This window comes from Malaclemys terrapin, chromosome 1 (genome assembly GCF_027887155.1).
Source record: "Malaclemys terrapin pileata isolate rMalTer1 chromosome 1, rMalTer1.hap1, whole genome shotgun sequence".
Classification (NCBI taxonomy): domain Eukaryota; kingdom Metazoa; phylum Chordata; order Testudines; family Emydidae; genus Malaclemys; species Malaclemys terrapin.
In genome coordinates, this window is record NC_071505.1 from 308662174 (window position 1) to 308685778 (window position 23605).

The 23605-nt window shown below is 40.1% G+C and overlaps 1 protein-coding gene across 5 annotated transcripts in view; it reads right to left on the reverse strand.

Moving 5' to 3' along the window:
- The window catches only part of WASF3 (WASP family member 3), a 155579-nt gene that overhangs the window by 54423 nt on the left and 77551 nt on the right, over nucleotides 1-23605 (reverse strand). For 3 of the 5 annotated variants that reach the window (XM_054015397.1, XM_054015392.1, XM_054015396.1), the window contains one exon: nucleotides 6632-6721. The gene's annotated coding sequence lies outside the window, so the exon portion shown is untranslated. Of the gene's footprint in view, nucleotides 1-6631; nucleotides 6722-7647; nucleotides 7725-23473; nucleotides 23566-23605 lie in introns of all 5 variants that reach the window. The other 2 variants (XM_054015394.1, XM_054015395.1) reach the window with 2 other exon arrangements.

Sequence of the window (23605 nt, forward strand, 5' to 3'; positions counted from 1 at the left end):
CAGGCCAGGCCAGTAGTCTCCATGTGCTGCTACCGCCAGGCACTGCCCCCGCAACTTCCCACTGACCGCAGGGGCACTTGGGGTGGGACACAGACCCACCCCACCCAGGGGCTGCAGGGAGGGGCTGGCAGCCAAATGGAGCGAGCAGGCAGGAAGCCGCTCAGCTCTGCTGCACTGCCAGTGGTGAGTGGGGGCCCCAGGCTGTTTTAAATGGCCCGGGGGACACGCGGGGTGGAAGGCAGGACCGAGGGAGAGACCCGGCCTCAGACATTGCTGGAGCTGGGCCCCAGGCCAGGAATATTCCTGGTGCCCAGGCACCATGGGCCCATAGGACTCGCCACCCATGGTTTTGGGTCAATTCAACTGTGTCTGCTTGAGCTGCTGCAATGCCTTGTGCCCCTTTCTGCCTGCCTCCCGCAACGGGCCAGGTTCCCTGGCTAGACTACATGTCATGATGCACCGCAGTCTCCATTCTGGCTGCACCCACACAGTGCTTCATGGGAGTTCCGTGACTGTTGTGCATCACAAGGTGAGGTAAGTCTGGCCAGGGACCCTGGCCCACAGGGAAGAAAGGGGGCATAAATTACAAGACATGTGAACACAGTTTAATGTTAAATTGTCCAAAACAAAATGTTTCAACATTTCAAAGGATTTTACCTCAAACTTTGCATTCCACAAAAAAACTATTTAGGTTTTTCTTCCTGATTCATGATGAAAACAAAATGTCAAAATACTGAAGTTTCACATAAATTAGAAATTCTTATTTTTGCTAAGCTCTACTCCATACCCCTTCTAGTTACTGTTTCTTTTATTTCTCTTTTTGGGGGTGGGCAGGAAAGTCTGTGTCACATATTGCCACTTTCTCCATCAACCTGATATTTCTACCAAGTTGAGAATGGGACCTGTAATAACTATAAAGGGAAGGGTAACAGCTGTCCTGTGTACAGTACTATAAAATCCCTCCTGGCCAGCGACTCCAAAATCCTTTTCCCTGTAAAGGGTTAAGAAGCTCAGGTAACCTGGCTGGCATCTGACCTAAAGGACCAATAAGGGGACAAGATACTTTCAAACTTGTAAGTAAATAGCCAGGCAAGGCGTGTTAGTTTTCCTTTGTTTTCTCAACTTGTAAATGTATCTTTTACTAGAGTGTTTATCTTTGTTTGCTGTACTTTAAACCTAAGACTAGAGGGGAGTCCTCTGAGCTCTTTAAGTTTGATTACCCTGTAAGGTTAATTTCCATACTGATTTTACAGAGATGATTTTTACCTTTTTCTTTAATTAAAAGCCTTCTTTTTAAGAACCTGATTAATTTCTCCTTGTTTTAGATCCATGGGGGTTGGATCTGTATTCACCAGGAGTTGGTGGGAGGAAGGAGGGGAATGGTTAATTTCTCCTTGTTTTAGATCCACGGGGGTTGGATCTGTATTCACCAGGAGTTGGTGGGAGGAAGGAGGGGGGATGGTTAATTTCTCCTTGTTTTACGATCCAAGGGATTTGGATCTGTTTTCACCAGGGAATTGGTGAAAGGTTTCTCAAGGCTTCCCAGGGAGGGGATCCAATTGGGAAATGGTGGCAGCGGAACCAGAGCTAAGCTGGTAGTTAAGCTTAGAAGCTTTCATGCAGGCCCCTACATTTGTACCCTAAAGTTCAAAGTGGGGATACAGCCTTAACAGGACCCAAAAGCAATTTTTAATAATTTCAACTTCTGGAAATGAGGGCATTTCTACATTTGAAACTTGCTGAGGATTTTGTGCACCTGTGTTAAGCAATCTGCAACAAGAATTGCTTGAGCACACACACTGCACTGTTTTCCCGTGATTAAGGTACCTTTGCCTCTTATCACTGAGGCCACACAACACTGCAGTGTTTCAACATCAGCACTCAGTATTCTTGTCAGATATCCCCTGGGACATTACTCTACCACTCTGCTACACATACTGTGGACATTGTGGCATACCCACTGGAAGGCAATGGAATTCTGGGGCTTGGGGATCAGCACTAAATAATTTCCATGATACCTCTTATTTTATCCCATCATCCAGCCACGTTTTCAAAGCACTGTCAAGCCACATAGAGGAAACATTTGCGATTGCTGTGGTCTTCACAGTGATGACAGGCTGCTGTTCGCATATCTGAACTATACAATAAATTCAGAACCAGGGCATTAAAATAATCTGAGAAGGTGGTGTCTGAAGCAAACCAGACACTTTTCCATCTTTTCCTGCAGCAGCTTCACTTAGTGGAGTGCCACTTTTGGGCTCAGCTAATTAGCATTGACTGGTGGGACAGAACAGTGTGGCAGACATGGGAATGACCAGCAGTGGCAAAAGAACTACAACAGCAGAACAGATACCTACACGAGAGCTACCCTCAGCATAGAGAAGTGCGTGACCATGATACCAGGTTCTTTGGAAAATCTGGACTGTTTTCTCCAATGACAAATGTCAATTTTGCTCCTATTGTATCACTGAACATTGGTGGCATTGCCATTCCATCACCTATTCCAGGAGACTAAGTTTAGCCTCTAATGCCTTAGCTTATGAAACTTCTAATGGAACAGCTGGATAGGAGAAAGGAACTGTAACTAGGCTCTGAGTAATTGCAGAATGACTGGAACATGCATTTGGAAACCTGAAAACTAGATGGAGCATCCTGATAAGAAACATCTTCGTTATGACAGCTGTTCGCTGTGTTTTGTGCAACTATTGTGAAGGCAATGGAGAAAACATTGCAAATGGATGGTGGTGGGCAGATCTGGCAAATGTTTTGAGTGGCCTGATTGGAGGCCTCTATGAAATGATGCAACTACTCAAGGGCACAGAGTGAGAGCCAAATTACGCTCATAGTTCAAGTATTGGTGCCACCTGTGAAGAGCGTACATGCTTTTGTAGAGGGCATTTATCAGCATTACTGACTGTGCACATTTTCTTGTGTACTTCCTCGTAAAAGGAGTTAATCAGACTTGGTGTGTATGTTATATCACATTTCTTGTTGAGTTTTTAGTGCATATGTGAATGTCATATAATGCTTGTAAACAGGAGCCTTTTTGTGCATGTGTGACTGTTATGACCGTGATGATGCATATTTCAAGGAATGGTGCAAGATTCAGAACCATGAATGTAAACACATTTTCAGTAGCAATGAATACACCAAGTCGAATGTGATAAGCTTGTGAACAGAAAAAATGCAAAACAAAAAACACAACAAAAACTATTCAATTTTCAAAGTTGCTCAAAGCTGGAAGGCTTCAAAGGCCCTGTGCTCCAGGAGTGTTGTTTGCCTCTCTATCATCCACGACAGTTGTGTCTGTGATGTGCTAGCCATTTCCATGCCCTTTCCTCTCTCTCATGCCAATACTATTGTGGGAAAAGAACAAGTTATTGTCCAAGTTGTAGTCTCCATGCCAACACTGATAAAGTGTTACTTTTCCATCAGTTTTGGAATTCCATTTCCATTGGCTATTTCCAGTCTTTGTGGGCTTGGAGATGGTAAGATGTTTACTTAGTTTTTCCCCAATGCGTAGGATCCCCTGGGCCTGTGATATGATGGGAGCAGGTGGAGGGTGTCTGTTCTGCCAAGTTGGGAATAGGATGATAAATTCCAGGTAGGCTGTGGGCTAGTTAAAGTGGGTGCAACAATGGCTAGCTAGTAATTGCATGTGCACTTCTGTAGGCTGACCTTATTTGGGAGAATGTTATCCTGAGGCATATCCCCAAAATACAGAAGGATCCTGTTCAAAAAGGTATTGGGCAAAACGGGAAGATATGCTTGCTGCTGTTTGTCAAGATGGTTCCTCCAGGATGGTTTCCACTCCACAGGGTAGGTTTCTGCCTGTGGTTCAGGCTGATCATCCAGCTGTGATCTGAGGTACTCCTGGATCTCCATCACTGTATCTGTTCCAAGGTTCACCAGGTCAATGATGTAGCAGTTGAGGTGGATGGTACCACTGACCTGGAGCATGTAGGTGCCAGGGCCGAAGGTGTCTGGCGATTCAATTTTGCAGGTACTGATGGTAAGTCTGATGGAGACAGGGACATTCTAGAGGAGTGTATGTCCTGGGCCTCCCTGTCCTTTACAGATGGTGGGGGGGAGGGATAGCTCAGTGGTTTGAGCATTGGCCTGCTAAACCCAGGGTTGTAAGTTAAATCCTTGAGGGGGCCATTTAGGGATCTGGGGCACGTACACACACACACACACACACACACCAGTCAGGGACAGTACTTGGTCCTGCTAGTGAAGGCAGGGGACTGGACTTCATGACCTTTCAAGTCCCTTCCAGTTCTAGGAGATAGGTATATATCAATATATTAGTTATGATGGTCTGGGGGGAAAGGAGAGGCTTGGCTTGCTGGAGCTGCACTTCTCCTAGTGCTCCAGGATCCTGGCCCTGACAACTCTGGAGGAAAAATTCTTCACCTCCATGGTACTGAGTTGAGAGGTCAAAGTCTCTAACGCCACAGACTTAGCGGGAAACCATGGCCTTTTGGGAGCCAGCCCCTTATGGAAACCGAGTTCCTCTTCTTTGGAGCTTTCCCTGAGTCCTCCAAAGTCTCCCCTTCTGAAGGGACACCTTGGCCAAGGTCAAAGGGGCACTGGGTCAGTCCAGAGACAGAGGTACAGGAGGTGGAGGTCTTCTGACCTGACTCAGAAGCAGGTCAAAGGGAACACTCCATCATCAGAAATCTCAATTTAATCTCTTGATTCTTCCATGCTCTAGATTTGAGAGGTAGACAGAAGTTACACTTTTGGTAGACATGGGACTCTCCCAAGCAATGGATATACTTAGTGGCCGTCACTGACCAGGATAGCCTCCCGACAAGAGAGATAGCATTTGTAACATGCTGAGGTGTGCACACTGGACGGGCTACAGCTCTGTCGCAGGCCAAGGAGAAAGAGAAGAACCTAAGGGCAGTTCACCTAGGCAGCTCTATATATCCTTGGTATGCGGCACGAGGTTGCATAGAGCACATGCGCAGGCTGAATGGACACTGCTAATGGAAAATCTCCAATGAAGGTCTCCAGAGGGGCATGCGCACCTGAAATACAGAACTTATAGGGATGCTACTTGAAGAGGAAGTTCTGATATTTCAGCCTTTCATCCCCATTCAGTACAAAACTATTTCAAAGTACTTGAATTTTCCACAGGACAGAAATGCCTAGCTTTTGCTGAGCTTTAACATTTTTAAAAAGTAAAATATTGTAGTGTTTACTTTAGGGAAACAGTTGTACATTTCCTCAAAAGATTAGATTTTTTCCCCCCACTCATTACATGCCATTTTAGTATTAGCAAAAAATCTTCATTTGAAGTGGTTTTAAAATATATTTTCCAACTAAGCATATATCCCAGTTTCACTACACTCATACAAGCTGTGGAATAGAGCACAGACCAGTTTACATATGACAAAATCATTGACAATAACAGTGAAAAAAAAAAGTTCAATATTTTGCTACAAAGGGAATCTACCTCCAAAGAACAATAATCCATAAAGAAAAATACATGTAAAGAGACATTAGTAAAAATATTTTAAATACATTATTAAAAGATAAAAATAGCTGTTTTGACTATTCCAGTGCAAATCTGTGGAATCTAACTACAGTACATTTGAGAGAGTTTAGGTTATTCGAAAAAAGGGGGAGGGAAGAAAGACTAGTCAAAGCTAAGTAACCGTGTGGAAAGGAGGTTTGATACACAAGCTCTTCTCTCAAATCCCTTTGTATATATCCAATAATTTAAAATGCAATTTACATCAATTCAGTTAAATAAAATGACAATAATTAAGGACAACATGACAAGATGTCAAATATTGAGTGTAAACAAGCCCCATAAACACCCTCAGAAGTGAATTATAACCTAACAATGAACATGCATAGTGCTTATTAGCAATCCAGCTGAATCATTCCCTTCCCCAACCCCCGCATCAGTATTCAAAATGGCTTTTTAAATGAAATTAGGATAGTCATGCAGATCTTTCAGCAGGAATAGCAGCCTAAAACAGATGGATACGAAGTTGCGGGGGGAGGGGGAGAAATCAGGCTTCCTTAGAGCTTTCTTCTATTTTACAATCAATGCAAGTACACAGAAGGTGTAAAAGGTTAAAGTCAATAGTTGGGTGAAGTAGATGCCATGTTAATTTCCCTTGGTATCTCTGGCTTGTTTGCCACAAATCTTCCTCCTTCCCAATATCTCAAGTTCTGATTTCAACAGGTTCTGCACACAAGCAGCTCACTAATCATTTATTTTAATGATTCCTGTCTCAAAATTCAAAGAAAACGAAAATGTAAGGCAAGGCCAGGCACAGGTGAAGCACCATTGAAAGTAACACGTGAGCCAATATGACTATAGTAAAACAGAGACAGATATGCTGCATTTTCAAATGCTTTTGTAGCTACATATACACTAACTCCCATTATGAGATAAATAAGCCATTATAAACCCAACAGAAACCTCAGACTGAATAATTCAGTTGGGATTTTTAGGAAGAAACACTTTTTCAAGACTTCAAGGCTGAAAAGCTGTGCTCCATGAAATCAGATATTGTGTCAATGGATCTCCACTGAGCTGGCAGGATAGAAATGTTCCAGAAATTAACTTAGAAACAAAGGCAAACTGTGTTTCCAAATAATCACTTACTAAAGTGAGGCTTCAGCAACTTTCAACAGCTAGGGTCATCAAAATCTTAGTTTATGTTCCTGCAGATCCTGGAGATTACCACGGATAACACTGAAAAATCAGAAAAATATTAAAATCAACTTTTATTTTATTTAAAAAATCTAATTAAAATATTTTTTGGAAACTTATGTTTTTTTTAAACACAATCAGAACTTCTAATTTTTTAAAAGCAGTTTCGGAAATGAAAACCCCTCATGAAAACACATGAAATAGCAAAACTTTAAATTAGCGGCGCATCAGTGAATAATGTACGGGTTTACAGCTGACCCTGAAATTCTGCTCCACCAGAATCAGTGCTAAATGTGCATGTTGGGAGGGCTGGGGGTAGGGCTCAGTTCCACTTAGCTTTTCAGCCAATCAGCTGGTCAGATGGAGTTATGGAAAGGATCTCATGCAGCTGTGAGCAATGGCTCTACATGGAGGGAGCAGCTAAAAAGAGACTGAAAGAACCAGGGCTACAGCTTCACCTCTCTTCCCAAAACACATACTCCTCCTCAGCCACTGAATATCTGAGGAGGGAGGGCAGCTTTAAACCCAACATTCCCATGTAACGAGCAGTAATTCTGCTCTCCGCCTGCCTCCCCAAGCCTTCAACATTGTAGACTCTGCTATGGAGGTTTAGGTGCTGTCTGAACTATTTTCAGGACAGTAGCAGATGTAAAAGTGGCCCGCATAGTCTCCTTTGAAGATCTGACACAACGGAGTAATTAATTAGGGGGAAGACTAAAGCCAATGTATGGGAGTTAGAGGAGACCAGTCCCCCCAGCCAGCTACTGTTTTTTTTAAACACTTGCAATTTAATGTAAACTGATGCATTTCAAAAGGCAAAATAACTAAGGTGGCACTTAAGATCTAGGGATGAAAAAGTTAACCTTCGTAGGAAGATAAGGTGGGTGAGGCCTGAAGAAGAGCTCTAGCTAGGCTCAAAAGCTTGTCTCTCACCAAAGAAGTTGGTCCAGTAAAAGATATTACCTCACCTGCTTTGTGTGTCTAATATCCTGGGACCGACACAGCTACAACACTGCGCACAACCTTCATAGGGACAGTGTAAGCCCTATTCGGAAAGAGCATCAATCCCATCAGAAAGAGATTTAGGGTTTAAAGTCACAAATTCATACACATGCAGTATGTGCATGACCCCATACTCTTGGAAGAAGAGGCTAGCCCCAAGTTCTAACCCATCCTGATTATCACTGGAAGCTGGTAGGAGGTAGAACTAAGGTAAAGCACAATCCAGAGCTGTGATTTTCTCAAATTCTCTGCCCTCCCCACTCAAAAATTTTTAATCCCTCTAGAAATCACAGCAAAAGACCCAGAAAAAACTCTATAAAGGTTTCATGGAACAAAAAGCACAAACAATGTAATTTACTTCTTAAGCATATTTATTCCTTAAACATACGAAGGCATACACTGTGCTTTGAGATTGCATTATGTTACTTCTTTCACAACAAAATTTTAAGTAGCATGTAAACAACCATACATAAGTAGTTTAGGATGATTGCACATAAGTTCTCTATTCTTTCTCGTTTTATTTTTGTTATCAGAGAAATGGCAAAGATACTTTTCTGTGCATTCTTTAACAGCATATTCAAAAAATTGGATTCAATATTCTGTGGTTTTCTTTTCAGTCACAGAATCAACATTAAGTAGGAACACCGTTTTCCATACGTGGATTCTAACGGCAATTATCAGGTCATTTCAACCAATCATCTTGCATTAAACCTCAATGTTGATTCTTCTAGTTTATATCTATCTGGACAAGTATATCCAGGGCTAAGCACATCAATCATTGGTATATATTCCTCATTCATACTATACATTAATGTCTTTGAATTTTAGTTCTCTTTGAAACTTCTGGGGCATGAAAGAAATCGATTACTTCCAAATGGAGATATTGCTACAGAGCTGCTGGAAGGGCAAGAATAGGAACTTAAATTATAATTGTGGCTAAATTTCATACATGACAATAGCATCCAGACTGTCTCTACTGCATGATCAAACTCATCAATATTCTGATGTTCCTCTTCAACAGACTAAGACTAACTCAATAGCACACTTTACCATGAAGAATCCAAAGGCATCCATTTTCTGAACTTTTTGAGATGACTACAAATCATCTTGCTTGATACTTAAGACAATGTTTACATTTTACATAAGAAATATTGGTTTTAATTACTTCAGTACTTGTTTCCTATTGCTTAAACTACAGACAAATTAAATTGGATACATTCATGTACTGATGTTGGTAATCACCGAGAGGGAGGACTGATCACCAAATTTCACATTTACTACAGTTAGAATGAGAAACCACCACCCAATGAATTCAACAAATAAAGACTTAAAAACAAGATGAGCTAATCAGCATTATATAGAACCATGTTATCAGATGCCCTGCCTGCATTCCAGAAGCTTCTAGAATCTAGCAAACTAAGTCCTCACTAACATTTAACAACTCTGCCCGCTCCTTTCCAATATCCGACAGTTAACATGCCTCTTTTTCTGATCTCTTTTGACTCCACCCATTTCCCTTCCCTCCTATTCTTTTCTCTGTAATTTTCTTATTGTACAGAAGAGCCAAAATAGGAACAAGAACCTTGTTCTTTTCACTTCCTTTTTAATAACAATCACAGACTGAATTTAAAGCCTGTTTCTAGTATCAAAAATCTTTACACACACTCTTAAAAACCAACACTATATAGATTGTGTGTGTGTGCGTGTTCATTCTTTTCAGATAAGTATACTGCAGAATGACAAATTCAAAATCCAGAAACAAGACTACTGAGATGAAGTATTTGGTTTTGAGTGTTGTCAGGTGAGGATGTTTGGAGAAGTTCTTATTAAACAAACAGAGCACCTACTATTCACCCCAAGAGTGTGAACACGTTTATCCTAGGGCTTTCAATTAATTGCAGTTAACTCACGCAATTAACTGAAAAAAATTAATCACAATTAATCGCAGTTTTAATTGTACTGTTAAACAATAGAATACCAATTGAAATGTATTAAATATTTTGGAGGTTTTTCTACATTTTCATATATATTGTATTCTGTGTTGTAATTGAAATCAAAGTATATATTATTTTATATTATAAATATTTGCACTGTAAAAATGATAAACAAAAGAAATAGTATTTTTCAATTCACTTCATACAAGTACTGTAGTGCAATCTCTGTCGTGAAAGTGCAACTTACAAATGAAGGGTTTATTTTTTGTTACATGACTGCACTCTAAAACAAAACAATGTAAAAACTTCCGAGCCTACAACTCCACTCAGTCCTACTTCTTGTTCAGCCAATCGCTAAGGCAAACAAGTTTGTTTACATTTACAGGCGATAGTGCTGCCCACTTTTATTTACATCACCTGAAAGTGAGAACAGACATTTGCATGTCACTTTTGTAGCGGTATTTACGTGCCAGATATGCTAAACATTTGTATGCCCCTTCATGCTTCAGCCACCATTCCATAGGACATGCTTCCATGCTGATGATGCTTATTAAAAAAAAATGTGTTAATTAAATTTGTGACTGAACTCCATGGGGGACAATTGTATGTCCCCTGCTCTGTTTTACCTGCATCCTGTCACATATTTCATGTTATAGCATTCTCGGATGACCCAGCACATGTTGCTCATTTTAAAAACACTTTCACTGCAAATTTGACAAAACGCAAAGAAGGTACCTGTGATGGGTTGGATCACAGAAACCCCCTTGAGAACTGCCAACTGATATGCCAAGACTACTTCTGCCCCTGCTTTCCCTGCCAGCTTGGGTCTCCAGCACCCTGTCTTGCTGAGCCAGACACGCCCGTCTGCTCCAACACAGACCAAGGGTCTGAACCACGTGCCCCAAAGCTGCAGAGTTAACTGAAAGCAACTTACAGAAGAGTTCCCATCTTTAATACTCAGATGCCCAACTCCCAATGGGGTCCAAACCCCAAATAAATCCGTTTTAGCCTGCATAAAACTTATATAGGATAAACTCATAAATTGTTCGCCCTCTATAACACTGATAGAGAGCTATGCACAGCTGTTTCCCCCTCCCCCCCCCACCAGGTATCAGTGGCGGCTCCAGGCACCAGCGCTCCAAGCGCGTGCCTTTGGCGGCATGCCTGCGGGAGGTCCACTGGTCCCGTGGATTCGGCGGCAGGTACGCAGAAGCCACGGGACCGGCGGAGCTCCCGCAGGCATGCCGTCGAATCCACGGCACCGGGGACCTCCCGCAGGCATGCCACCGAAGGCAGCCTGCCTGCCGTGCTTGGGGAGGCAAAAAAGCTAGAGCCGCCCCTCCCAGATATTAATGCATACTCTGGGTTAATTAATAAGTAAAAAGTTATTTTATTAAATACAGAAAGTAGGATTTAAGTGGTTTCAAGTAGTAACAGACAGAACAAAGTGAATTACCAAGTAAAATAAAATAAAACACGCAAATCTAAGTCTAATACAGTAATAAGACTGAATACAGATAAAATCTCACCCTCAGACATGTTTCAATGTGCTTTTTTCACAGACTGGACACCTTCTTAGTCTGGGCACAATCCTTTCCCCTGGTACAGCCCTTGTTCCAGCTCAGGTGGTAGCTAGGGGATTCCTCATGAGGGCTGCCCCTCTTTGTTTTCTTCCACCCATTTATATATCTTTTGCATAAGGCGGGTGTCCTTTGTCCCTCTGGGTTCCCACCCACCCCCCTTCTCAATGGAAAAGCACCAGATTAAAGATGGATTCCAGTTCAGGTGACATGATCACATGTCACTGTAAGACTTCATTATCCACTTGCCAGCATACATGTATACAGGAAGACTTACCAGTAAAACAGAGCCATCTACAGACAATTGTCCTAGTTAATGGGAGTCATCAAGATACCAAACCACCATTAATGGCCCACACTTTGCATAATTACAATAGGCCCTCAGTTATATTTCATATTTCTAGTTTCAGATAAAAGAGTGGTACATTTATACAAATAGGATGACCACACTCAGTAGATTATACACTTTGTAATGATACCTTACAAGAGACCTTTTGCATGAAGCATATTTCAGTTACATTATATTCAAACTCATTAGCATATTTTCATAAAATCATATAGAGTGCAATGTCACAGTACCAATGTGAGATTTCTAAAGATACCTACAGCACTCCACCCAAGCCTTAAGAATCTGAAGTGCCATCCAAAGTAAGAGAGGGACGAGGTGTGGAGCATGCTTCAAGTCTTCAAAGAGCAACACTCCTATGCGGAAACTACAGAATCCGCAAAAAGAACAGGAGTACTTGTGGCACCTTAGAGACTAACAAATTTATTAGAGCATAAGCTTTCGTGGACTACAGCCCACTTCTTCGGATGCATATAGAGTGAAACATATATTGAGGAGATATATATACACACACATACAGAGAGCATGAATAGGTGGGAGTTATCTTACCAACTCTGACAGACCAATTAAGTAAGAGAAAAAAACTTTTGAAGTGATAATCAAGATAGCCCAGTACAGACAGTTTGATAAGAAGTGTGAGAATACTTACAAGGGGAGATAGATTCAATGTTTGTAATGGCTCAGCCATTACAGAATCCAAACCACCAAAAAAGAAAATCAACCTTCTGTTGGTGGCATCTGACTTAGATAATGAAAATGAACATGTGTTGGTCTGCTCTGCTTTGGATTGTTATTTAGCAGAACCAGTCATCAGCATGTCCCCTGGAATGGTGGTTGGAGCATGAAAGTGTTATTCTTATACAAAGCACATGAGATTTTTTTTTTATAGGGGAGAAGGCAACATGTCACATTTATTGAGAATACAGCAGTTAGCATATGCTTTTTAGTTACATATACACATACCATTCACACTGTTCCACCAGTCGATGTTATAGTTACCAGTCCGGATCAACCTACTGGCCAGCTAGGTTAATCACCGGTAGGGAGGAGCCGGGTTCCGTAGGTCACGACACAATGCTTTGGGGAAGTCTTGGCAGGATGAATCCAAAGTTTCATGGCAAAGCAGCCTGTTTATATAGTGATTTTTTTTTAAATGAGTTTAAATGACGAATGAGTTTTACTTTGTTATGCTGTAATTAATTGTTGTTTGACGAGTACTTTTTTAAAAATATTTTTTATTACAGCTATTTTGTTTTTATTGATAGGTGCTTGTTTTATTTTTAGAGTTGTTAATTTGCCCTTTTTTGACATTTCAATAGGAGCATGTTGCAGCCTCCTGGTGCCCTTGCATCAGTCTTTGGTTCCTTCCTTGTACATTTGGTTCAGCGATGGCCTTTACACTTGTTTTAACACATATATTTCTTATTTACACATAAAACAGAATTAATTTACACAGAACATTTTGAACAGGAACATCAAATTGCAATGCAAAAGAAAAACAATTATTGCATTCTTTTACTTATTTTAAAATGCTAAACCTACAACAAATTCGTGACCCTCAAACGTTTGTTACTGCCTTGAAATCAGCCAAGACACAGATTCTCGCAGATCTATTTTTACCAATGGCCCATTAGGCCATTCCTTTCTGTTATTTAAAAAGGGTAGCTGGCAAGATATGATCAAATCATACACTAATACATTTAATACATGCTACATTATTTTTTATTTTTCATTTTAAATTATATTAATACAAACAAAATTTTATTACTATGTCTCCCTTTTGACCCCTCAAGAACAATTCTTGAGTGGATCATATTTTATACAATTGTTTCATTGCAATATACTGAGAGACAATTTGAGCTTGTGGTTGTAATTTAACAAACTTTTTTTTTGTTTAACAGCACATACAACAGATTTCTATCAAGCAAACACAGGACAATATTAACACAACTAGTAATTGGTGAAACAAAATAGACAATGTGCCCTTAGAGGTCGAGGGACCAGCCTGTAAAAACATTGTACCAATGATATGCTATCAGTTCTTTTTTAGACTTAGCAATTTTTAGCATGTTTCCATTGGCATGTAATATTTGAATGACACGCTTCCCTATCTTCTTTTGTTTGTTGTAAAAACTGAGTTATCTTTTTTAGTTTATTTTATACATATGTTCCCAGTGATGTGTTTTTGCTGCATGGTTCTGTGGTGACAGGTAGGGACAAGAACACCCATTTTTGAGGGCTCCATTATGTATACCCTTGGGTATTTAATAATTTTTTTTTTAAGCTTACTGACCTATAACCAGGGTAGCTAAAAGGATTCCATGGTTAATTTTTGGGTGTGGGCTCACTTTTTATATTTTTATTTTTTACAGACTGTTGGTGAGCAATTTTAACAATAAATTTTACCTAATAATAAATGAGGTTTAACCATGCTGGAAACATTGCATTTTTTTAATATTTGTAGGTGTTAAACAAGGACGTTTTTTCTTGCTTTAAAATATGTGTTAATACCCGAACATTCCCAGATATTACCCAAAACATTTTGTGTTCAAGTGATGCTAAACTAAGAATTTGCATTTTAGTACATTTCATGGCCAAGGCAGTTTTATTTTTTATTTTTGTTTGTTGTTTATACAGCAACCAGGAGGTGGTGTTTAGCCACCGCCACATATTTTATGTTGCTTTTAGGTTACCAGACCTACTTGTATCAAATCAACAGTATTTGCCTACTTGTGAATGAGACTATTTTGCAGTTGTGACAAGAAACAACTTATTTTTAATTACCTTCAAGTCTACGGTAATTATAATTTTTGGTTTAAAGCCAACTTTTTTTAATATGGTGTCTACTACATTTTGTTTTGCTTGGTTACCGGAGTGCTGATATGTTTTTATTTAGGCTGTTATAATAGGAAGGGAGTAGGGTGAACATTTGGGTTCCAATTCAGACCTGTTCAACTGAGTCCAATACATACTAATTTTTATTTTTACTAATAGTAGATTTAACAAAACTTTTACTGGATTACCTTGAGTTACAAACAACTTTGTTTTTTTTTATTTTAATTGGGGTACCTTTTTAGAATGCATAGTTTTTGGTCCAGGTTTTGGTGCATGTGTTCGGGAATGATAGGTTCAACTCACTACGGGGTATTGAACAGTATCCCACAATAACAGTTAGTACTATTCCTGTCTTAACAGGCTCATTCCACTGATATGTTAATTGTGGGTAGTTGGAACTCCAGGTGGTATTCCCATAGGGACCCTCTATTTCAACCCCTATTCCCCAGTGGTTTGGTATTTTTGTGGTGTTTATAAGGTGAACCTTCAGTCCCACTTTTTTTTTTTTTAGGCATATACATTGGTATTTTTTAAGGGTTTTAAGAGTTGGTTAGTATTTTTATTATAAAAAGAAGAACAGGAGTACTTGTGGCACCTTAGAGACTAACAAATTGGTGCCACAAGTACTCCTGTTCTTCTTTTTGCGGATACAGACTAACACGGCTGTTACTCTGAAACTTATTTTTATTATATCATTCCTTGAAGATCACTGGAAGGAATCCATGATTGGTTGGTGGGGAGTGAATTATTTTTTAAATAATTGGCTTATAAGGAGGGGTGCATTTTCTCCTATGATTGCTCTAATTATCTGGGTTAATCTATATCGCATTTGGCACGTAAATATCTTGCAACACCAATTACAACAGTGCCATGAGAATGCCTATTGTCACTTTCAGGTGACATTGTAAACAAGAAGCAGGCAGCATTATCTCCTGCAAATGTAAATAAACTTGTTTGTCTGAGTGATTGAAGAAGAAGTAGGACTGAGTGGACTTGCAGGCTCTAAAATTTTATATTGTTTTATTTTTTAATGCAGTTTTTTTGTGCATAATTCTACATTTGTAAGTTCAACTTCTATTATAAACAGACTGCACTACAGTACTTGTATCAGATACGTGGAAAAATACTATTTCTTTTGTTTTTTTTACAGTGCAAATACTTTTAATCAAAAATAAATATAAAGTGAACAATGTAAACATTGTATTCTGTGTTGTAATTGAAATCAATATATTTGAAAATGTAGAAAACATCCCAAAATATTTAAATAAATGGTATTCGATTATTAACAGTGCGATTAATCACAATTTATATTTTCAATCGCTTGCCAGCCCTAGTTTATCTACACAGTAAACTATAGGATATTCACAGGCTTCAGATTAAGCAATTTCCTGGAACGAGTCTCAATCCAACATCAACTCATCCCTCTGAGTTACAATAATTCATTATTATTAATGCCTATTTAAGAGGCAGCCTTTACTGTGCAGACGAAGACTGCAGTTCCAACCAGCTAAACAGCAACTTTAGGACAAGCTGCGCAGTCAGCTTTATCTTATAAATACACCAACTAACAAACTACACAGAAAAAAGAGGAAGTTGTGGCTTAAACATTAACAATGTACAAAAGTCAGATGGCTGGTACTGTGAATATTTTTTACAATATATGCTTTAAGTTTACACTCTTGTGTGTGCAGCTTTAAAAGGAAATAGGAATACTAATCACTTGGATGTTACAAGCATTTTAATATTACCAGAAATTCAGTAGAAGAAAACAGTTTTAAATTAGTTTTAACTGAATTAATCTTTGCCAGAAAGAATTTTAAACCCCTGAATTTTACTCCTTTTCCCAGCCCAACGCCATACTGTTTAATCTTAACTTGTGCCAAACCATGAGAAGTTTGCTTCAGTATCTTCTTTTGGATTGGACCAAAACATTTTCTTGATAGTGATTTCATACTAAAAGTTTTGCTCAGAAGAGCAGTTCTATAAACCCACTCCATCAACATGAATACATGGACAGACAGGTCTTTAGAAAACTATCTGTAAATTAATTCTGATAATGTGGTAACAATGAATCTGACAACTCTGACAGCTCCAGGAGAGCTGGCTGTAATTTAAAGAATCCTTATTGAGGTTGCAGGAACAAACCATCCCGATGTGTAGAAAGAATAGTAAATATGGCAGGCGACCAGCTTGGCTTAACAGTGAAATCCTTGCTGATCTTAAACACAAAAAAAGAAGCTTACAAGAAGTGGAAGATTGGACAAATGACCAGGAAGGAGTATAAAAATATTGCTCAGGCATGCAGGAGTGAAATCAGGACGGCCAAATCACACTTGAGTTTCTTCAGGTATGTTAGCAACAAGAAGAAAGTCAAGGAAAGCGTGGGCCCCCTTACTGAATAAGGGAGGCAATCTAGTGACAGAGGATGTGGGAAAGGCTAATGTACTCAATGCTTTTTTTGCCTCTGTCTTCACAAACAAGGTCAACTCCCAGACTACTGCACTGGGAAGCACAGCATGGAGAGGTGGTGACCAGCCCTCTGTGGAGAAAGAAATGGTTCAGGACTATTTAGAAAAACTGGACAAGCACAAGTCCATGGAGCCGGATGCGCTGAATCCGAGGGTGCTAAAGGAGTTGGTGGATGTGAGTGCAGAGCTATTGGCCATTATCTTTGAAAACGCATGGCGATCGGGGGAGATCCCGGATGACTGGAAAAAGGCTAATGTAATGCACATCTTTAAAAAAGTGAAGGAGGAGGATCCTGGGAACTACAGGCCAGTCAGCCTCACCTCAGTCCCTGGAAAAATCATGGAACAGGTCCTCAAGGAATCAATTCTGATGCACTTAGAGGAAAGTGATCAGGAACAGTCAGCATGGATTCACTAAGGGCAAGTCATGCCTGAGTAACCTAATTGCCTTCTATGATGAGATAACTGGCTCTGTGGATGAGGGGAAAGCAGTGGATGTGTTATTCCTTGACTTTAGCAAAGCTTTCGATACGGTCTCCCACAGTATTCTTCCCAGCAAGTTAAAGAAGCATGGGCTGGATGAATGGACTATAAGGTAGACACAAAGCTGGCTAGATTGTCGGGCTCAACGGGTAGTGATCAATGGCTCCATGTCTACTTGGCAGCCGGTATCAAGTGGAGTGCCCCAAGGGTCAGTCCTGGAGCCGGTTTTGTTCAATATCTTCATTAATGATCTGGAGGATGGCATGGACTACACACTCAGCAAGTTTGCAGATGACACGAAACTGGGAGGAGTGGTAGATACACTGGAGGGTAGGGATCGGATACAGAGGGACCTAGACAAATTAGAGGATTGGGCCAAAAGAAATCTGATGAGGTTCAACAAGGACAACTGCAGAATCCTGCACTTAGGACGGAGCACTGCTACAGACCAGGGACCGAATGGCTGGGCAGCAGTTCTGCAGAAAAGGACCTAGGGGTTACAGTGGATGAGAAGCTGGATATGAGTCAACAGTGTGCCCTTGTTGCCAAGAAGGCTCACGGCATCTGGGGCTGTATAAGTAGGGGCATTGCCAGCAAATCGAGGGACATGATCATTCCCCTCTATTCGACATTGGTGAGGCCTCATCTGGAGTAGTGTGTCCAGTTTTGGACCCCACACTACAAGAAGGATGTGGAAAAATTGGAGTCCAGCGGAGGGCAACAAAAATTATTAGGGATCTGGAGCACATAACTTATGAGGAGAGGCTGAGGGAACTGGGATTGTTTAAGTCTCCAGAAGAGAAGAATGAGGGGGGATTTGATAGCTGCTTTCAACTACCTGAAAGGGGGTTCAAAAGAGGATGGATCTAGACTGTTCTCAGTGGTACCAGATGACAGAACAAGGAGTAATGGTCTCAAGTTGCAATGGGGGAGGTTTAGGTTGAATATTAGGAAAATCTTTTTCACTAGGAGGGTGATGAAGCACTGGAATGGGTTATCTGTAGAGATGGTGGAATCGCCTTCCTTAGAGGTTTTTAAGATCAGACTTGACAAAGCCCTGGCTGGGATGATTTAGTTGGGGATTGGTCCTGCTTTGAGCAGAGGGCTGGACCTCCTGAGGTCCCTTCCAACCCTGATGTTCTATGATTCTATGAACTCTGCTGAAAAGAAAAATGAAAAACTAAAGTAACACCACAAGTCCTACCTAGAGTATATGCACAGTACATCAGCACGACTATATCCAAAATGATATTTGGTCATGAATATTTCTTCTTTAGATCACAGAACTTTAGAACATTCTTCACGTCAATCTGCATCTCTAAAATTTGTTCTCTTTTCATTATTAAAAATCTTCACTGCCTAGAAAAATCTCTTAAAATGTTACAATTTCACTGTTTAACCGCTTAAAAATTCCATTTCAAACTTCACCAACAATATCCATATTTTGTATTTTTGTAAGCTTAGAGAGATCATGCAAATACTTATGTATTTCAGTTTTGTATCTCCTACACATTTAACATAGGTTTAAAAGATCAATAATTTTATGTTTAAAATCCCTGACAAAATTTTCTACTTCTAATAATCACAAAACACCTGAAAATTGGCCAAATATCTGTAAACTAGTTAACTGCAACCAGCCAAATATGAAGTAATTTCCATTTACATCCATTTGTAACAGTAAGATTTTTATGCTGTGAATAATCTGCATTAATTTCTCAGTGAACAATAAAAAAATCAAGTGTAATTTGCACCTGACAGTCAATCATGAGAAACCTGATTTGAGAGAGAAAATATGCAAATTTAGTCGTATATTCCATTACTGTGCCACAAAAGTTTAGTCTTCTTAAGAAGACAAGAATATAGGACTGGAACCTCCTGGGTCATCAAGTCCAGTCCCCTGTTATTGCAGGTAATTCTATCATACAACCCCATTCATAAACTTAAGCTTTATCCTGAAACCAGTTATGTTGTTTGCCCCCACTACTCCTATTGGAAGGCTAGTTCAGAACCTCACTTCTCCAGTGGTTAGAAAGTGTCTTCTAATATCCAGACAAAATTTACTCATGGCCAGTTTATACCCATTTGCTCTTGTGACAACATTGTCCTTTATCTTAAATAGATCTTCTCCCTCCATGGTGTTTATCCCCCAGATGTATTTATGGATAACAATCATATCTCCTCTGAGCTTTCATTTCACTGGCTAAACAAGCCAATCTCTTCAGTCGCCTCTCATAAAGCAGGCTCTCTATTCTCCTGATCTTCCAAGTAGCCCTTCTCTACACCTGTTCCAGTTTGAATTCTTGCCACCCTTTTGGATCCTTCCCATAGCTGAGACATTTACCAGGTATCTAGTTTGATTAGCACACGCAGATGGTCATAATTTTCTATATTTGACTACTGCAACCAAGAAGTTCTCTAGGATGCTAAAAAGAAAATCACTGCTCTACAGCCAAAATGCTTCTGAAATAAATGTTGTCAAACTTTACTAATTCTGGGTCACTGAGAACGAAAATGATGCTTAAAATTGTTGATTGGCTCTAGTTTTTAAGATATGCTATTGGGTCAGTATATACGACCATTGACTTGGGAATGGCGGAGGATAAGTGAGTTATAAAGGGAAGGGATCTCAATTTAAACGAGAAATGACTAAAATACATCTGACTGGATCTATGAATAAATCTATGACTGGGTTTGGACAATACTTGCTTTTTATGCAAAACAATGAATGATGCAATCTGAAGCTGATATTGCATCATACATGATATGAATTGCATCATGTTATCCCTAGAAGTCATGGATGATGCAAACATAACGAAGCTTACATCACTCTGCTGAACAAATTGCTCTGTATCAGCTCTAGAAAGCATACAGTGTCATGCTCTCTTATTTGTCAGTGTTTGATTTTGCAAAGGGACACATTTCTGTTTAGCCAAAGTGAGCAGAGATGCCTCATACTTGTGTGAACAGTGCAGATAACTACTGCTATGTTTGTGGTGAAGTGACTTTTGCATCACAAAAGCGAAGTATAACCACTCTGGTTAAGAAAGCCTATCACCTTTATTTTGGCTGCAAAATTGGAGATCAGGACAAGAGGTGGGCCCCACACATATGCTGCAACACTTGTGCAACAAATCTTCGCCAGTGGTTGAACAGGAAAAGGAAATCTATGCCTTTTGCAGTGCCAATAATTTGGAGAGAGCCAACAGATCATACCAGCAATTATTACTTCTGCATGGTGCCTCCAGTTGGGAAAGGTGTGTCAAAGAAAAAAAAGTGGACTGTGCATTATCCAAACATTCATCGGCTATACGCCCAGTACCCCACGGAGAAGGACTGCCGGTTCCTGATGCACCAGAATCATTCTCACTTGAGTCAGATGAGGAAGAGGAAGAGGATGAAACTTCTGGTCCTGAACCATCAATGTCACAGGACCCACATTTTCTCCCATCCTCCTCCTCTGAACCACACCTCATAACACAAGGTGAACTGAATGACCTTGTCAGGGATTTGGAACTACCCAAGAGTAAGGCAGAGCTGTAGGGCTCCAGATTACAGCAGTGGAATCTCCTGGCAGGTGATGTTAGGGTTTCCATGTTCCGTGACCGTCAAAAGGATCTTGTCCCATTCTTCTTCATGGAAGGTGATCTTGTAGCCTGCAACAACATCGACGGTGTGATGGCAGCCCTCAACATCGTTCACGATCCAGATGAGTGGAGACTGTTCACTGATTCATCAAAGACGAGTCTTAAAGCTGTTTTACTGCATAATGGCAATGTTTTGCCATCATCAATTCCAGTTGGTCATGCAGTCCATATGAAGGAAACCTATGACAACATGAAACAACTTTTGAGGTGCATAAACTATGACCAACATCAGTGGCAGCTTTGTGGCAATTTGAAGGTTGTTGCTCTCTTGCTTGGTCTGCAGACTGGATACACAAAGTACCGCTGTTTTCTCTGCGAATGGGATAGTCGTGCAAGAGATTCCCACTACATCAAGAAAGATTGGCCACTCCGACAGTCATTGGAGCCTGGGAGGAAAAGTGTTCGGCATCCACCACTTGTTGACTCAAGGAAGATTTTGTTACCACCCTTACAAATCAAGCTGGGTCTGATGAAGAACTTTGTCAAGGCCATTGACAAAACACAAGCAGCTTTCAAGTACCTCCGTGGAAAATTTCCAAGGTTAAGTGAAGCTAAGGTAAAGGAAGGTGTCTTTGTTGTTGGTCAGATTCGTGAACTTCTTCGAGATGATGCATTTGACCATGCACTGCGTGGCAAGGAAAAGACAGTATGGAAAGCCTTCCAGGTAGTGGCAATAAATTTTCTCGGAAACAACAAGGCAGACAACTACAGGTTGTTGGTGGAAAACCTCCTCAAGGCATACAAAAGCCTTGGTTGCAACATGTCACTAAAGATACATTTTTTGCACTCCTATCTAGATTTTTTTCCACCGAACTGCAGAGCAGTGAGTGACGAGCACGGCGAGCGATTTCACCAGGACATTGCAACAATGGAGAAACGCTATCAGGGCAAATGGAGCCCATCAATGCTTGCAGACTATTACTGGACAGTGACAAGAGATGCTCCATTTAATGAATACAAGAAACAAGCCAAGAAGCACCGACTAGACACTGAATAGGACTAAACTATGTACAGAATAGTTTTTTGCCTTTTGTTTCATAATCAATTTTATTTATATAACCCTTTTGCTGATTTTTAAAGTGTTACATAAACAGGACAGGTGAAATATCATCATGTAAAGCAACCATAAACACATGAAAAGACCTAGGTTTACAATTTATGATTAAAACTCTACTATCTACACAATATACATAGACATAAAATGTAAAAACTTAAATATCTTAGAAACAGTAGCCAGTTGTTTTAATTGTCATATTTGAATTCAGCACATCAAAATACATAATAAATAGCACATTTTATCTCTGAAGCAGACGACTTCTCAAAAATTGTAGACCAGTGATACTTTGAGATCCCATTGTGTCTTAGGTTACTGGGTTGTCATACCTTTTCTGTGGTAGGTTTTAAGGTGCTGAAATACATTCTATTTAAAAACATCCCTTTTTAACATTTTAAAAATTGGCCCCAAAAAATGTCCTAGTTGGACCATTATTGGGTCCCTTCTCCCTTCATACATACATGGCCAGTGACATATTTGATAAATAGAGGACCTTGTGATAAACTCCATTTACATGCACCTTTGCCCACTTCCCCTCTACCTTATTCTCTAATCCATCTCATCCAGGACTATTGCCGATACTCCATATCTCTAAACAACTCCCATCAGTCACTGCATTGGGTTTTTTTTGTTTTGTTTTGTTTTTTTAAGCCAGTCCAGTAGGGAAGTATTTCTATCTAAACCTCCACATATAGACCTTCACCAAAATAACACAAGCTCAAGTCCAGAATGGACAATATTCAGTCCTAGACAAGTATTGAATTTAAAATCCATTTTCTCAATCCATCAACACTATAAAAACAACATGCTGGCTATAGAAAGCCAGGCAGGCTTGCTTTCAGATGAGTGTCACAGAGTTAGGAGTGCAATGAGGAGTTGTGTCATCACTTGCCCTGCAAGTCTGGATGCCTTTCAATGCTTTCCTGCTCTAGCTGCCAGTCTGGGACGCTCACAACCAGTTTACAAGTATGCAGGTCACACCCTGAAGCCCTGGTATGCTAGAGAGCTCTGGCTCAGCACTCTGACTCTAGCAGCCTGTCTACAGCCCCACTGCTCTACCCTGGCTTCCACCAGGCTTGGTTAACAACCAGCAAGATGATCCCAACACACTCCTAGTCCCAAATTTTCCCAAAACTGTGTGTTCTGCAAAGTCCAGCTCTCTCCTGGACTGTTCAGAGAAAGAATAAGGTTCATTTGCTTCCCTAAAGACACAAAAAAACCTATCACATCTTATTAATTGAACTGGGGTAAATGTACACTTCCATTTAAACACAGCACTGTATTAGTTTATAGTAAATAAAACAAATGTATTAAGAACAGGACATAGGTTAAGTGATGCCAGGTAAAATGAATAAAGTCAAAGTTACAAGCAAATAAAAGTGAAAACAAACGCATTTAAATTAATCTAATCTAACAAAGTACAGGCTTTATTCAAGATGGTTTCTCACCTATATTCTGTTCCCAGAAACTTCAAATCCTCCCCACTTGATGGAAGGACCAGCTTTCTCAGCTTGCAAGAGCTCTTCTCCTTTGTGTCTGTCTAATGATAGATGCCAAAGAGGGTTTCTGTCTGTGCTTAT